At 37.0% G+C, this 16,012-nt stretch overlaps 1 protein-coding gene across 23 annotated transcripts in view; it reads right to left on the minus strand.

The window, feature by feature from the left end:
* ADGRL2 (adhesion G protein-coupled receptor L2) overlaps nucleotides 1-13,314 on the minus strand; it is a 487,569-nt gene extending 474,255 nt beyond the window's left edge. For 9 of the 23 annotated variants that reach the window (XM_030572973.1, XM_030572969.1, XM_030572964.1 and 6 more), the window contains exon 1: nucleotides 12,996-13,312. The gene's annotated coding sequence lies outside the window, so the exon portion shown is untranslated. Of the gene's footprint in view, nucleotides 1-5,957; nucleotides 6,030-12,995 lie in introns of all 23 variants that reach the window. The other 14 variants (XM_030572967.1, XM_030572966.1, XM_030572960.1 and 11 more) reach the window with 4 other exon arrangements.
* Between the last annotated feature and the right edge of the window lie 2,698 nt (nucleotides 13,315-16,012).

Raw genomic sequence — 16,012 nt, forward strand, 5'->3', positions numbered from 1 at the left:
AACTTAATACATCTTATTAAAATTTATGTTAAGAATATTGATTTTAAAGTAGAAATCACCTACAAAGAGAGACCCCAAATAAAGGCCAATGTGTTAATTGCTTTAAAACTGTAGTTACTGTAATTATATGGAGCATTTTATAAGCAACTAGGGACTGCTTTGGATAGGTGACTGAAATTTAATCAGTATCTGGCAGATTGCCTTTCTGTTGCACCTCACATTTCCAAAGTACTATTCTAGGGCAAACCTGCTAGCATTGTGAACCTTTATTATCACATTTGATCTCTCTTTGAACATATCCCAGAAGAATGGCTTTCACAGTTCTCATGGAAGATTTGGGAGCTGGGTCATTTTTCTCAATAGCATGTGTCTCCCTTTTCAGTTTTGGGTAAACGTCATTCATCTATGTGGTCTGGGTTTTATAATCATATGGAGCATTATGTATGAAATGCAGAAAAGATTAGTTTGTTAATGCTGCCACCTGACACTACAAGATAAAGGAAGCTTGCACATTGCTTTGTACTCCAAGGACCTATGCATTTGTGTTAAATCTCTTAGAAAAGACTTCTTCCTTCTTCATTTGTGTTAAATGGCAAAAAAAATGATAGTTTGGGCAAGGGAGCCTGAATGCTTTCTCCCTTTTAAAGTAAGGTGATAACAGAAAATAATTATAAACGGTAAAAGTGAAAATTAACCTATCTTGAGAGTTTGTGGTTTACAAATAAGAAATCAGTGAAGCAGATTTAAAACATGTTTGATTATTTTTGATGGTTCAAAATGTAAAGGTCTTAAAGTCTAAATAGAATTCTTAGAGCTTACCTTCATTAAAGCGGTAAGTACTGGAAGATATACAGTAGCTGTTTAGATTGATTATTATATTATCTGCTTTGCAGAAAAATAATATCCTTGTCTCAGTGCTTGTTGTGAAATCCTCATTATTTTGCTTAATATACTCTGTCCCCTGAGTAAATTAAAACATTTATTTCTTTTGTACTGTAGTTTGCTTAAACTTGGATTCTTGGAACATATCTGGATTGTGCTGCAACATCTGAATCCTAGAGATCAATTTATAGCTGTTAAAGATCATGAAGAATTGTCCATTAAAACAGTTAGTATTTGACAAATAACAACATCTGTGTTTAGTATAGAAATTGATCAAACAGACAGAGCACTTATTCCTGATGCCCAAATGAAAGTCTGCTTGAACAAACTTATTAGTCAGTGTCCTGGTCTTAACAGGCTGCCTTATTAAATAACTCTAGATGTATTAAAATCCCACTCTAATGTGATAGCACCATGAAATAAATACCTGTGTCTAAATGACAGTTGTTAGGCCAACAATTACTAAAAACTGAAATATACAGAAAACATACTTTGATTTTCAATAGGAAGTTTCTATATCACAGATGAATCTAAGAATCAGACTTGAATGAGTGTGTACACATATGTTGCATTTAGACATATGAAACAGGCAGATTATCAGTATTGTTTATTCTGTGCTACAGCCACTGTGCTGCATCATTGAAGTCACTGTGTGGAGGATGGAAATTTTAAGGTTTTGTTCCAATTTGGAACAAAGGATTTCAAGATTATGAAGTTTGGCTTCATACTGAAAATTCTCTGTGAAAGAAAATTCCAAAAATATTTGTTTCAGAGCGATTAGAATATTTTGTTTAGACAAAAATAGAAATGTTTTGTTTTGATGTTGACTTTTAATTTTTTATATTATATTATAATATCTAATAAAAATACAAACATTTCAAAACTAAAAGTCATTTCAAACCAAAAAATCAAAACGTTCTGTTCCAAAAATGTCAAAATAGGACAGTTTAATGTTTTTGGAACATTTCCCCCCCTGGGGTTTTGCTTCAAAATGAAATGTTCGTGCAATCGACACGTTTTTTCGAAGTGTTTCAATTACAATGGAACTGCATTCTCTGATGGACAGTGGTCCTATCAGAAGGTTTTTTTGGTTTTTTTTTAAAATATAAGATCTAGCTATTGATTCTATCGGGAGTAGGACCAGAGTTTTACAGACAAATAAAAGATAGGCCCCTGCTACGGGAGCCCACTGTAAGTCAGCAGTGGATCATGATTAACCAAGGAGAGGGATATGGGAAGAACAAACGGTGAGAAAAGTAAAATATTATAACAAATGTTTTTTATTAGAGCCACATCTTACTAGTTCGTTTCTCTCTTTTTGTATGTGAGTATGCATTTGTGAGTTGTTTAAAAAGTTGTAGCTATTGTTGCTCTGGATTACTGTTTAAATTACTACAGGCTTTGTGTATGTATTTTATTTGCAAATTATGCATGTGGCCCTTATCTTATATGCATTTTGCAGACAATACTAATGCTTGGACTTAAGGGCATATCCCAAATTAATGGAATTTATTTAAAAAATTAATAAATAATATATTTTACCTTCTACTATAAATAATGATACTTAACATTTATACAGCATTTATTTTTCAAACCATTATACAAATATTAAACAATGACTCCTCACAATATCCCTTTGAGGTAGGTAAGTATTCTGGGTTTTACATATAAAAAAAATGAGAAAAAGAAATAAAGGTAAAGCACCTAGTGCAATGGGGTCCTGGTTCACAACTAAGGCTCTTTGGTGCTATGCTGATACAAATAATAACTAAAAAAACAGGAAACATTTTAAAATTTGGCTACCTAACTTAGGCACATAAACAAATCAGTGACTTGATTTTCATAGGTTTGGTCTTCTGAGCACTCACAGCTCCCTTTGAGGTCAGTTGAACTTGTGGGTACTCAGCAGCACATATTAAAATCAGGTGTTTAAACATGGACTTAGGTGCACATCTTTAAATTTGAAAATTTTGGTTTAAGTGACTTTATGGAAGGAACATAAGTCAGCAGCCCAGCCTGGAGTAGAACTTGGAGGTTCATGACTCGCATCACCTTCTCTTCTCAAGGATTCCAAAACAAATACCAAATCCACTATCTTGTACCCAGCCCCGGTAAACTCAAGTGGGCACTACAGTGATAGATGACCACCAAAAGGTTGTATGGTGTGTTTCAGGGAGAAGAGGAAGAATCCATCCTCCAGACCATAGAATGGCTGCTGAATGAAGTCTACTCTAGTCAAACGGCTGAAGTAGTCGGTACAGTTCTTTACATACCGCCTTGGCTATAGGGGAGGAGAAAAGAATCTGCAGAGAGGCAGATCCTCCAGTTCATCTCTCCTCTGGGCCGCCATGCCGTGCCCTCTGCTGCACAGGAAGTGCTTAAAAAGTTGGTTCAATAAAGAGGATGCACATCCTCTTCAAGACCTCCTAAAGTTCTAGTCTGTTCTATTCAGGATCTTATACCACATTCATCACCACAGTATCTGAATGCAGCATAAAAACCTAAATAGAATAGAATAGTTCAGCCCTTCCTTTCCCCTGCACAGCAAAAATGCAATGGTTCTCCTCCAGTGGGATCTCCACAGCTGCAGTGGAGAATGTGGGATTTTCTCCTATAAGAATACAGAGCCACATGAGGCTTTTTGGATATGTTGTTAGAAGAGAGAGTGCAGATAGTCTCACCGCCAGCTCACCGATACAGGAGATACCTGAAATTCAGAGCTGGTGCTCCTTGGAATATCACCCAGCAACCTGACCAGTAGATCTGATGGAGCTCTGTGACTCTAAAAGAGTTAGCCAAAGCTCCCCTTCATGAGGCATGGGGCGAAGGGGAGGGGTGTTGAGGTATGATGCATCCTGCAACTTTCCATACTGCAATGAGGGCCATCTCTGGCCATGCTCCCACAGTGCCCACTAAGCCATTCTGCTGGTGTCTGCTCTGCACAGAAAAAGTATCTCAGGCTACTTCCACTCAGGTCTTATAGCTTATTACTTCCAGCTCCAGTGCACTTCAGGGGCTTGCCCACAGGAATTACTTTACTTCACTTGCAACTGAGATCCTGCCACTTATGGGGTGCTAAGGCACCTACTGGTGCACAATACACTTCACAACAAAGGGGAAGGGAAAAATCTGGTAAGTGACAATGAGCCAGACTCTATTATTACAAGAAATGCCACAATATTTTAATGTCTAGGTGTAAACTCATTACATAAGGTCACATCCAAAAATCTGAGTACATTTTACAGCCAAAATGAACTGAATAGAACACAACTGACCTTGGAAAAATGGAAGTCTGAATCAACCCTCAAGCTGACTAAAATATCAGAAACTCCAAAGATATCCTATGAAACTTTCACAGTGGGTCAATGCAAATTCCTGACTTCCCATTAAAACCAGGCAGAGAATAAGATGTGTGAACAACAGACAATGATCAGCATAAGCTGTGATGCTTCCAGCTTTAATCATAAGCAACCCCCAGTATATTTACAGAGGAAAACTACCTATATGGTATTCGAAAAACAGAGGGTGTAAGTCTAGACTGCTAACAGGCAAGTCTAATTTTCCTTCATACTTAGGGTTTCATAGTCAACCATACCCACGAAAAAATAGTACAAGTAGTAACCTGATATATATTCTCCACAGACATGAAGAAAGCTTAAAGAATTACACAATGTCTGAAACGTTTGACATATATAACTGTTTTAATTGTAATGTTTTTCAAATTGATTTTTTGCTGTTATAACTTGAAACAGCGGCAAAAAGTTCACAGTAAAGAAGCAAAGCTTACGCTAGGGTGAGGTAAGAGGGCACTAAGTCTGTCCAATCTAATTAATTGACACATATTTCTAAAATAGGGAATGTGGTCTTACGATATTACACAGAAGTATCTGTCCTTCCTAGGTTTAGTGTATGGTAAAGTGTAGCTGTTTCCCAACACCAGTATGATCTATTTGCCAGTCTTCATCATTATGGCGTCTCAGCACCTCAGAAACATGAAACATCAACTCCCCTGTGAGAAAGGGAGTATTATTATTTTTCCTTATTTTGCAGATCAAGATTCAGTCAGAGAGAGATTAAGAGGCTTGCCCAAGGTAACACTCGGCCAAGCAAATTTGCGACAGAACTAAAATTTGAACCAAGGTTGCCTAAACCACAAGTCCATTTTCCTCCTAGTCCATCCTCACTTGCTAGTCTAAACATCCCCCTGATGTCTGTACTTAACTAAATTACTCACTGAATTTTTCCCAGTGTGCTCAAGCTAAAACCTATGTATAGAGAAAGGAAAGCTAATTTAGAGTTATGACCTATTTTTGTAGCAAATCATATTCATGTCATTGATATCCATATTAATTCAAAATATATTTGGAGCCACTATACTTTATTTCTGTTTTTAACATAAGAATTGTCATTCATGTCACATATTAAACCAAATTAAATTATAAAAATACTCCATGCTGTAAGAACCAATAACACAAGTATTTCCTTTTATTACATGGAGACAAACAAGTAGTTTATTGGAAAAAATATGTGAATCTCATTTCTGATCCTAATGAAGCAAGTAGCCCATTATACTGAGGTTAATTTGTTGACTCATGATTTCTACTTATCCAATGATATACCAAATCATATGAACAAACCTCTACATCTAATCAGTTTTTGTTATTGAATCCTGACCTTTAATACACCTTCTTCTTGATTATGAATGACAGTGACCTTTATCTAATTTAAAACAGATATATTGATGCAAAAATATGCAAAGTACACATGTAAATTCTGAATTAAGATGAAGATGTGCATAATCTTCTGGGGAGAAAGATAGAGATGTTTACATCTGGGCCAATTGCACGTATGTGTGTGTGTGTGTGGGTGGGGGGGAGAATAAACAAAAAAACAAAACCCCAGAAGAAGAATGGGTTTGGAGGAACAGCTGCAGAGAGTCTGAAGTCTGTTTAGATTTCCAGAGCTTCTATTTAGAATTCCGAAATGTCAATATAAATATCAATTTTTATTATGCTTTTCAGCATTTTATGACATTCATGAAATGATCAAAATGCAGTAAAGTCAGACAAAAATACCTCTTGCAAGCTTTGGCAAACTATGCTTCCATATTCATTGTTTTTTCACTTCAAATACATAAAATTCATTCCCTGCAACAGAAAAGCGGAGTCAAATTCACAACATCTAAGTGCTGTATATGTTCAGTTCATGCTGCCCTTTGTCTCAAAATGGAATGCCATGTGTATTCTTTTTACTCCATAACATATTTAGAAACTGCTGTCACTACTGAAAAAAGAGTGATTTCTGAAAAAAAATACTTACCTAGCTTTCCCCCCACCTTTTCTTGCACTTTCTCCCCCCTACCCCTAGGTTAATACAAATAGGCTACATTGACAGTATTAGAGATGAACCCAGCCATGGGCACATGCTGAACTGCAGCATAAGCCTATAATCCACTCTCTCTTTTCACAAGTCATTCTTTCCTATGACGAGCTCTGAAGTGAAATTGTACATCAGCTGCTCTGTTCAATCATCAGAATCCATTTTTTTAAAGAATATACAGAAAATTTGCAAAACTAGGAGTAAAGACTGTCAAAGCACAAGTCTAGTGAACACATTTCTCTGACAGAATCCTACCTAACAGTACCTGGCATTAGCATGTACTTTCACGATTAACAAGAGGGGGTTGTCAGACTACTATTTCTGAAATAAACAGATTTATTCTGACAGATAATCAGCAGTTTGCACTGCCTAATACATGTTATCATCCACGACTGACATCATTACATTAAGAGCACACTTACTGTAATCTTTCATTGGAAATTAAACAGATTTTGTGTAAGACATAAGATGCATCTTTTGGGGAGTGAATGGGGGCTGAGAAGGAAGAGAGGAATGTTGGGGAGAACATATACACTAAACAACAAAAAGTAAATCCCAAGGAAATCAATGCCAGGTTTAGTCCCTCAGAATCTATTAGCATAATTTCAAAAGCTATTAAAACCAAATGCGCAGAACTGTTAAATGTGTCCTATACATGCAACCAGTATTGGGGTAATGCCTTTCACTTTCCCATGATATTATCTCAATAGCATCCTCTATGTGTCTGTCTGTGTCTAGTCCCCTGCCTTACTCACAATAGGAACTAGGTACTTAACTGTGACATCACAAGTTTGTGATATATTTCTGATTTAGACATTTATAGTCAAATTTTTAAAGCTGACCATGGATCTTGGGAACCCAACTTGAGTGAAGTACCATGGGGCTGATTTTCTGCGTTTTGAGTACTCAGCAGCTCTGTTAATCTGTTCTCAAAATGAGCTCCCAAATGAAAGGAGGCATCTCTGATCAGTGACCATGTTTGTACACTTTGGTCTTAATGCCTAAGGGCCAATTCCTGAAATGTTCTTTTAGTCAAAAAAAGTAAGGATTGTAGGATTTGTCCTGAAGTACAAAGAATGTGTGTTCCTGATTGGTCCTATAATTCCTTGAGGCCTGCTTAGGCGATGAAACCAATGTGGTTATGCTATGCATGGGTGGGGGCAAGATATTAGAATCTTGTGCAGAGATATCAAACCATCTGTGTGCTACAGTGTACAGAGTTTTGAGACAGGATATAGAAAGGCAGGGAAAGGCCAGAAAGATGTAGGTAGATCTGGGACTAACACAGCCAGGCTGTGCAAACCCCTTGGAGGAGAGTGCAGAAGCTACTGAAGTCCAGTAGTTGAAAAACTGGCTGCAGAGCAGTCCTGTAGCATGAGGGAAATGAGCAATGATTCCACTCACACATCTGACATCTGTGGAATCTTCCTCACAAACAGCTTGTTTACTCAACTAGCTTTTTCAGCAGGAACCAAGAATGGGCTCTGTGAGGACAAGAAAGTTTTAATAAAAATGATCTCATATGCTACCCTTCTTCTAGGAATGCTCAAAATCCTTTGAGGATGTTACCTTGCCTCAAAAGAAGACTATTGAGCATAAAATAATTCCAGGAACATCAGGTCTAATTCTTTCTTTCGTTCTTTCTTTTTCTTTTCTTCTTATATTTTTTATTGTAGGTCACAGTGTCATAGTTAACATTATATTGTTATTATTGACTCCACTGACTCACAGAACACAGCATAGTGCAAAGGTCAGGGAACAGAAATTGCATAAGTTACTTAGTTGTATTCCCTTTAGCAAGCATTTACTCCTTTGGTTGTAGTCCCCCTAGCTAAAGCATACAGCTTCTGAGCTGTAGAAAGGTGAGTCAAATGTCCAAGTTTTGGGTCTACTAGTTTATTTAGGGTAGAAGAGAGACAAGAGGTGAGGTAATATCTTTTACTGGTCCAACTTCTGTTGGTGAGAGAGACAAGCTTGCAAGACAGAGAGAGAATGAGAGAAAGCTTGTCTGTCTCACCAGCAAAAGTTGGTCCAATAAAAGATATTACCTCACCTACCTTGTCTGTCTAATATCGTGGAACTGGCATGGCTATAACACCACATACAATATTGAGAGTACTGAATTTCTCCACAAACAGAACCTAAAAACTGGGTGCATTCTGGTTTTTCTATCCTTGTACAGTTTTTTCAACTTCTTCTCTTTGCTGCCGAGGTAATAAGAGCTGGTTACTGAAGGGTCAAGATTTGAGAATTGATTCACACCAACGCCTGTTTCTGAAACGAAGAGATTTTTTATGTTGCAACATTAAGAGAGTGATGGAAATTAAATGGATATGTGACAAATGCAATCTTGTTGCAAAATCCTTGGCAGTGTCATACAGAATTTAAACAAATTTATAATTATGTGCTAACTGTACACTTGTTTAACACTCACATTTCTCAAGAATGAAAAAAAAACCCTATTCTTTTAAAATACAGTCTCTTAGCTGATTTAGACCCATTTCAATCCCACTGGTGTAAATCAGTGAAGCATTTGGCTGTGTGGCTTTAGCCTCATGTACTGGGTACTGTATGCCAGGCAAATCTACAGAGTCTGATACTTCAACGAGGATCAGGGAAAGAAAAAGCTGATCTAACAAAGTGGTCTCATTTGTTCTTTTTACCCTACTCTAAAAATGTTGAATTGCTATTCACGCATGTTCTGCATACTTCTTGCACTTGATTATGTGTTAAGGCTGTTTGATTGTTGTTTACATTATATATTTTGTGTCCAAAGGTCAAATGAGCATAGCTTTTGAATCAGATTCTGACTGGCTGCTTTTGTAATACTTGATCTCTGCACACTGGGAGGAAAAGAAAGTGGGAGACAGTTCAAACTAACTCAAATAAACAGACAGAAGTAAAGCAACAATTCCTTTTCTGTATGGACCTGTTCTTGCTCGTTTCTTCTTTAGAGATAACACTCTTTGACACAACGTCAGATAACCAGGTTCAAAGTTTCACAGCCTAACCATTTAAAGATGCATTTCCACTCCATTTATTTTCCTTTATCTGAACCCTCTATTGGTTCATTTCAACTGAGGACATTTTCATTTAGACTCCCCAAAACAGAGACATGTAGGGGAAAAAAAGAGCCCACCTTGACACACCTCTGGAGATTACAAAGAAAGGCATATGATATTAGATTGCTGTGTTCTGATGAGAACAATTGTTCGCATAAAAAAATTAACTATTACTAAAACTTCAATGAGTTTCAAGGAAAGAAAGACAGATAAAGCCTCAGGTTAATTTCAGTCATTACCAAGCACTTTACATCTGCTGAAAAATTCCAAAATGCAAAGGGATGTCAATCTTGTTCTTTAGGAAATTTTTTTTTTAAATAGAGAAGACCTGCAAAGTAGACAAGACAGTCGATTACAGACCTGATTCAGCTCTTAACTCCTTGAAGTATAAGTATGCTTTTTCTGCAATAGCAATCATTTTCAGCATTCATTCAGATAAAAGGCCTAAATTTTCCAGCATGATATTTCAACAATGTATTCTGGAGTACAAGGCAATGACAGGTATTGCAAAATGAAAGCATGATATAATCAAATACATAAATTGATGAGATACCCTGGGGAACACATATTCTTTTTCTGCTGCTGTAGCAAGTCACCAGTGACATCTCACTGCTTGATAAACTTGTCGCCACGTAGGTTTTCTTTCCTACTAACCTATATTGCTGTACATTTTCTGACATGATCTAGCATATGTTCCCTCATTGCTAAAAGACTCTCTACCCCATACATCCATCTATATCTATATCTATATATTGATCTCTATATATGTAAGGCACAGTACAGCAACTAGACGTGGTTAAAACTAAAAGCAACTTGGGCCTCACTGAACAAGTTAGATGGGACTTATTAACCAACTCTATAGCATTCTTTTAAGATGATAATTTATCTTTTTAACTGTCTTCTGTAAAACCTGCAGAAAAGAGCCTGATGGGAGCAAGTACACTGCATTATATACAGCTACCAGGTTTACCACATCCTACAGATTCTCTTTCAAGGCATGCTGAAGTGAAGTAAAAGGTAACTTATCTTGAAGAGTTATTTCAGTGAGTTACCATAAGAAGGACAAGTTCACAGATGAAGAGGAAGAAACCATTGTCAGTGGAAAACAGAAACCAGGTGTAAAGGACCCTAATAATTTTATTTAGAAGACTGTGAACTAACTTGAAGCTTACCATATGGGTTAGATCTCTGGAGAGTTTCCTGAGAGGCTAGCAAATAAATTCAGAGGCTTGTATAAAATGCAGGGCCTGATTTTCCTTTCATTTATTTCAGTGTATCAGTGAATTCAAGGTGTAAACCTAGTGTACGGAAGAGGAGAATCATACCAATCATTTTGAAATTTCTCAGTGAAATGATGGTGGTGACTCACTAAGGAACACTTCCATACATGTAAAACATTGGCCATTTAGTTGATGGGGGAAAGGAAGCCAAAAATAGCTGTTTGCTACAGCATTTTTTTATTCAAAAAGCTTCCACAAAGCTTTTCCTCCTAAAGGTCCTTTAGCCCCCTTTTCATATTTCCAGTAGTGACTTATCTAATCTCATCTCACTGATTACAAATTCCATAGTGATCTCCTTTATCTCCCAACTTTACACTGGCTGAAATTTCCATTAAAAAAGATCCCTAAGGTCTTTCCTGAAGTTCACTTTTCCTATCTAAAATTCCCTACCCCCATTTTATTTTTTTGTAATACCCAAAAAATGTTCTATAAATGCTCTTGCTCTTGGAGTAGGCAAGAAGAATGAATTTGCACTGGACTCTTTCCTCCTTCTCTAAATCAAAACTGCTTTGTGTGCAGCAAGCAGAATGGAGAAATTTGTCACTCTCTTCCTATATGGAGATTATTCTAAAATTTGTAATTTGTGAAGGCATTGTTCAAAAATACATACTGGTTCTTCCTAGGTAACTTTAATTTACTTAAAAAAACCCCTTTCACTTAAAATAGTTAACAACAATTATAATTACTGGGTATGAAAGAAAGGTCAGATTTCTGTTACATCATTATGAAAGGCTTTTATTACACACTGCTATAAAACATATTTCTTTTGTCAGTTGCCATCCTAGCAGACTAGCCTGCATACCAATAGGAACACTAAAATGCCAAGAAGCAGAAGATAGTTATCTGCTAAATTCTATGTAGAGTAACCTAACAAATGCCAGAGGAAGAAAGACTGCCCTCTGCACAGTAATACTTGTGTAGATGTCTTCTTTATGCTAACAATGACAAGGCTCCTTTCGTTTGTACTGTACTCCAAAATCAGAATGCATTTTTTTCAAAAGCAGACCGTATATCAAAGAGAAAAAGATAGACACTCTAGGAACTGGGATACTTAATGTGGATAGCAAATACATTTTCCGGAACACTGCTAACTAAAAGATTCTAGTCCACAATGTTAAAACTGAAGATTTATACCATCAGTATCATTCAAGGTACTAGGGAAGGTTTTTAACTTTTTTCTTTTCCCTTTTTCTGTCCATTCTGCTTTACAAAATTTCCCTCTTACCTCTATTCTGTTTCAAAGTTTTAAAATTACAGTTGTTATTATCAACTCTTAAGATAGTTATGTAATGGTTTTATATGAATAATATATACAAAACTAATTATTATAATTTACAAATTGCAGCTGTTCTAGGTGACAAACAGGAACTTTTATTGCAGGACAAGTTTAAGGAAGAAGAATTCTAACGCTGTAACTTCTGCACTGTGCTGCTCTTCAAAACTATTATATTATTGTATTTGAATATATCTAAAATTGTCCTGTCAAAGGCACATTTCAGCTGTAACTCTAAACTCTGCCAGCAAATCCAAAGAAATGTTCATGAAGTGATGCCAGACTTACTGTCTGCCTTCATACAATCAGTGTGCTTTCAAACGTGCTAGTTTCATATTTCTTGTTATACACACTTCAAGTCAGAACTTCACAGAGTAAATAAAGCTTGAATCCCCCCTTCCCCCCGCAGTCTATAAGAATTATGCCCCAAACTGGTTTTGATCCAGTTAACTTTCTTTAAAAAAAAGAACAACAAAAAAACCCCAAGCATTTTATTTTCAACATTTCAAAAATAGATATTAACACACATAACTATAATGGTTACATTTAATTACTTCTACTACTACTGGCAATTCTATTAACAATATGTTTATCTTGTGGTCTACATTTATTTGACAGGCCCATTTGCAACAAGGCCTGCCGTTTTCTTGTATACAATAGTGCAAAGTAAAAGGTGACCTTTTTATTTGTGTTTAAAACATATCAACAGTTAGTTCTGCTCCAAAGATAACACCCTAACAAGGTTCAAGGCCAGAAACCCCTGACAATATTGACTTTTCACTTGATGACTACTGCACTGCATTAACTTAAGCAGACACCAGAAAACATTTTTTAAAAGGAAAAAGAAAAAAACTTAATTGAAGGTTGCATTTGTAGACTAGAGAGCCTCTCTGTTAAAATCCTACTTGTCATTGTAAAAAGGATAAATAGCTGGCTCAATAAACATTAGAATAACAGTCACTTAAACAACTGCACCTCTACAGATAAGCAACAAAAGCATCAGGCACCTGGCATCATATTAGGACCTACTTATGACAGCAACATGAATCATTATAGTGACACCTAATAATGAGCAAACGGTGACAGTATTACGTGTCTTTAGAAGAATCAGGCTCCTACCTTTACAAGACAGATGGATGGTAAGTCCCCCTTTAAAGAAAGTTGTCAGTAAAACCGGGCTGCAGTTGCAGTAAATTGAGTCCTTTCAGTCACTGTATACATGCAGCAGTTCTGCAATGAGGGAAAAAATATTATGGGAGGAGCAGCTGTGAACGAGTGACCTCCTGAAGCTGAGTTCTCTTTGTGAATCAAGCACTGGAAGCCAGTGCCTCTGATTTGCATGGATTATCTGCACTTGAACAGATACATTTAAATTTATCTGGCACAGTGGCAAAAAAATGGGAGAGTAAGTGAATGAGAGCGAGAACGAGAGAGAGAAGGGGAGAGAGAGAAAAAGAAGACAAGAAATCGGGAAGCTTGGCTGGATATACTGGTTCTGGCAGAACTGTGTCTCAGAAGAGCTACAGCTCCCTCTTCATGTCACAATTGTAAGATAAGAAATGCTGTCATTAAGCACTAGTTAATAACAGAATTACCCCTTCCCCTCCCCCCTCAACTTCTGATGTTCCATTTGATCAGATTTTTATAAACACTTAATTATTTTGTCATCATAAAGTCAGGCTTTTATACTGGGAGCTTCAAATGATTTTTATTCAGGCAGGTAAAAGAATGAGGCAGGTAAAACTCCCCACTTAATTTTAAACACAGAAACATTTCAAACAGTACTTTGTACAAATTAAGACAGATTTCTACATGTGCCTTAAAAATACAGTTATTGAGTATGCAGATAACTTTAAAGGCATGGATAGAAGATGTCATTCAAAATGCTGATATATAGTTGTCTTTGACAAAAATATCATTGCTCTGTGTTTGTAAGCCAATATTTTTGAGATTACTGAAATGTATCAAGACAAAGAGACCTGTGAAAACCCTCTAACAATCTGCATCCAGCCACTTCTCCCTTATTACCATGAATAACACAAGTATTACCTGTCAAATTTTCCCAATTTGATTTAAATGAAGTACTTATGCTGATTAGGGAAGTGTGAGGAACCCTCTTGAGCCTTCATCAAAACTAAGATGAACCTGAACTAAACTTTTTTTCTGGTTCAAAGACATTTAGATTTTTTTTTCTCATCTTACAATTTCCCAGTTTACAATTTTTTGAACCTCTAAATATAGCTGTTGGGTACCAGTTGGACTAAAAGTCATTAAATGAAGAGCTAATAGCTATTCAGAAATGGGAGGTAACAGAAAGCTTTGAGAGAGTTTATTTTTATGAGATTTCAAGCCCAAAGCTGCAATCTCAGGAGATTCAGATAATTCAAATGAACTTCAAATAAAAATCTGAACTTTTGGTGCTTGTACAAACCAAAGCCAAAATGCAAAACAGTTGAGGGTCACCCATCAGTTACATGAAATTTTAAATCCCTCTGTCTCATGTCTCCCCTTTTTAGCCCTGATTCTGCAAAGAGACCCAAGCTAAACAGATCCTGTTGCCATGCACACTTTCAATGTAGTCAACCAGAGTCCATGCAGGCTCAGGAGTCTACCACCTGCTTGGAGCCTAGTTGAAATCAGTGGGTTCGCTTTGCAGGATTGAGATATTTGCTTGAAAACTAGATGATGCATCTAGCTAAACAATAAATATTGTAAGTACTAAGCTTACCCCTTCCATGAAAAATTGCTTCTTGGAAGTAATCACATTTACAGTAAAACTCACTGCAGATAAATGATCACACAGATGCTGGACAAAGTAGTGGAGAATATACTGCTACATAAAAGCTATGTGACACAGTTATTAGTAACTGCCTATGCCCATACACAACCGCTAGCTCTTAAAAATGCACTTGGCTCTCTCCAAAAAAATTGGAGATTCAGATGACTTCATTTTGGAGGCTAGATCCTTGAGCTGCACCCATTTACACCAGCTGAGGATTTAGCTCTGAATGTTTATTAGAAATGTAGCCAAACTGCCTGAGGTTTCATACATCCTTCCCATTTTTCTCTCCCATCTTTCCTTCCATGTTTATCTCAAACCCATAATGGGTTGCCATGTGTCCAGTTTTCAACTGGACACCTGGTTGAAAATTGACCCTCCCCAGCCCGGTGAAAATGAGTGAGTGAGTGAGCAATGGAGGGAGAGGGGGATGGAGTGAGTGGGGTAGGCCATATCTGACCTGCTCCTTTGCCTCCAAAATTCACTTGCTCCTTCCACTTACCCATTCTCTGACCTCCCAATAAGTGAATGAGTACCCTTATCTCTTCACAACCTTCCATGACAAATCCATATTTTACACACTATTGCCTGTGAAGGGTTATGAATAGTGTGTCTCCTACTGCTAGAGGACTTTGAAAAGCACCATGAGCCAAAATCTGCTTCCAGAAGTGGTGTAAATTCGGTGTAACTCCACTTTACACCAGTATCTTGAAGAGAATAATTTGGCCCAAGCTACTCATATTAAACTCCCTTAACCTCAGTGACCACTTCTTAAGTCTTTTTTGGCTTCTTTTACTCTCCATGGTCTCCAATCAATCCTTCTCAATATTTAAAGAATGTCATCAGATTCAAGAGGTCTAACAGTGCCTTAGATTGTGCTGCTTTCAGATACATTTTGCATTCTCCATGGTCCTAGCCTGCAGTGCATTCTGGACCAGGGAATCCTACAGTGTGACAGATATGGATGTAGCAGCAGCTTTGTCACCCTACACATGGACCCTCTGAAGACTATCAAAGATAAGGGAACTTCAGAAAGGAGGAAAGGACTTCAGAAAGGAGCCTGGGAGAAATCAGAGCACATGAAGGATTAGGAGAAATTGTAGGAAGACCAGGAAAATTATCTCATTTGGTAGTGTGGGGGTGGGAGGTTGAAGAGATTGGGACTGAGATTCCCTTTTGGCAAACTACAAAACCTGCTATCAATCACTGTGTGGGAGAACAAAGTGAAGGCTGTGGGGAGAGCTGGTGGAACCAGCTAAACAATTACTAGAATATCTGTTAACCTTATAAGAGGTCTGAATTTCATTCACTTAGAGGAGAGGGCCAAAGATGAAAATGATATTTTAATCAAATCCAT

This window comes from Gopherus evgoodei, chromosome 8 (assembly GCF_007399415.2).
Source record: "Gopherus evgoodei ecotype Sinaloan lineage chromosome 8, rGopEvg1_v1.p, whole genome shotgun sequence".
NCBI lineage: Eukaryota > Metazoa > Chordata > Testudines > Testudinidae > Gopherus > Gopherus evgoodei.